This window comes from Musca vetustissima, unplaced genomic scaffold (assembly GCF_032173495.1).
Source record: "Musca vetustissima isolate MV318-11 ecotype Yass unplaced genomic scaffold, APGP_CSIRO_Mvet_v1 utg25068, whole genome shotgun sequence".
Taxonomy (NCBI): domain Eukaryota; kingdom Metazoa; phylum Arthropoda; class Insecta; order Diptera; family Muscidae; genus Musca; species Musca vetustissima.
In genome coordinates this window covers 4629-6942 of record NW_026889252.1, presented here as the reverse complement: position 1 = coordinate 6942, position 2314 = coordinate 4629, and positions in this window count along the sequence as shown.

Sequence of the window (2314 nt, the reverse complement as noted above, 5' to 3'; positions counted from 1 at the left end):
GAGTCTGGGGTATATTTTGCGATATTTGCGCTATCTTGCCGATTAGTGGCTACTTTTCCAAATCATATGATGCAAATTTTGTTATTTTACATAAAACATATTTATCGTGGAGATTATGGAGATTATGTGGAGATTATGTGGTTTCAACAAGACGGCACATAATGACACCCAAAACTAGCGAATTTGGTCATTTAAATGGTGTAATTTTGCACACATTATGTCATAATGTTCATGGACAAACTCTATTGATGTAGTATAAAATCAGTTCCGACTCCAAAAGGATTTCATTGAAACTTGTTCTTATTTAGATATAGCTCCCATATATATGTTCATTTGATTTTATGTAAATGATTTAAGACGATTTTTCAGAGCTTACCAAAATTAAGAATGACTTGTGCTTACTTTTGTCGGAATTGGTTTACTTTACTTACATAGCAGCCTTGAGACAAAAGAGACATTTGTTCTATAAACCGATCTTAAAAAAGATTTCCAGTCGCGTCGGTTTTGTGCGCAGCTTTTAAAATTTGAAAGACCATGTTACGAAATGTTGTCTTCCATTTGATCTTTCCATCGAATTCGTGGCCTTCTTCTTCTGCGTGAGCCATCACTTGGCTCGCTTTTATATGCCTTTTGAGCTGGCATGACCTAGCCACCGTAGTCGTTGTAGTTCGATACATCTGACAATGTCAATGTCCGAATAGAGATGTTACAACACGTGGTTTATTCTACGACGAAATTCACCGTCGACGCAGATCGGCTTGCACAAGTACCCATGTTTCTGATCCATACTCCGGCATTGGATGTATCAGCGTTTTGTAGAGTCTAGGCGAGAAGTGACCTGACTTCTCCGAATTTCAAAACTGATGTTCTTACTTTTATTTCAGTTTGAACTTCTCGCCATTTTCTGTCAGTTCTACTTGGGCAGAGTCCTTCTCAATTTGTTCAAAGGTGGCAGACTCCTTCTCAATTTGTTCTCCGAATTTCAAAACCGAGGTATATAAAATCGTTGACTACCTCAAAGCTGTAGTTTTCAAGTTTAACAGATAGTCCGAGTCTACAGGACATCTTGCGCGCTGATACCATCAGCTTAGACTTCTCGCCATTTACTGTCAGTTCAGTTTTATAGTCGACGAATAGGTGGAATGTGTCGAAGTGTTCTCGGGTATTTTTCCAACATTGATGGTAAACGCAAAGTTAATATTGCCATGACCGTAATTAAGAGTGTCGGTTGCCGTTACTCCAACATTGTGTTGAGGAAGGCCGATATTGATTTGGCACAGTGTTAAAATTTGGTCTGAAGTGGATTTGCCAGGTTTGAAGCCGCATTATTAAGATCCAATAAAATTGTTGATCATTTGCTTCAGTCGTTCACATAGAACGCTGGATAGCACTACATGCATTCCTCTAGCCAAATTGTACTAATCAGTTGGTGCATGCTCCTGATCATCATCTTAAAATCGGCCTTCAATAGTTCGGCCGGTAACCCATTGCTATTCTGACCTGATCTTGGGCTAGGTGGTAAACTCTCCATACCGGCATATCTTATTGGTTCGGGGGTATCTTCTTAATCGTCAGTTTTTGATACTTTTTGCCAAATGGTCCTTCCTGACTCTCAACAACCTATATTTAACCAGGTTTCCTTATTTATCTCTACAGAAGGATATGCTTGCACCAAAGCTTTCTGTTTAGCGTTTTACTCCTTGGTAAAGTTTCCGGACTTTTTCGTGTTTTTTTCTTCTTCTTTTTTAAATACGTTTTTCCTTTTCTCTCTATAATTTTCTCTCGCATTGCGTGTTGCTACTGCGTTTTTCACATCAGTAGCATTACGACACTCCTGATCGTGAAATCGATTTCTTGATGGTGGTCTTTGGTATCCAATAGTCCCTTTTGGTGATGTTTGTATGGAGAGGGAATTCCATTGCAATTGTGCTTCTATATTATTATCGGAACAACAAGTCCTTTCGACCAGCATTTAAATTGTATGTATAACCCATTGTATTCATTTGTCGGATGTCATGCAAATTGTGCACGAATATCACGTTTGACGATTAAGATAAAAGTATTGGCAGAACAATGACCGGCAGCATACTGATTTTGAGATGTCATGTTTGCTTTAGATCGGTACAGATTTACATATAGCTCCCAATCATAATTTTACTGATGGGTGTACGGTTAATACACGCATACATAATTTTGCTCAGTGTCACACCAAAGACCCCAAATTATCCATAGACTTTAGAATGGCATATGTAGGATTGATTTAAATTGGTTCATATGTCGATCATGTAGATTACATATTGAATTTCGTCTGATG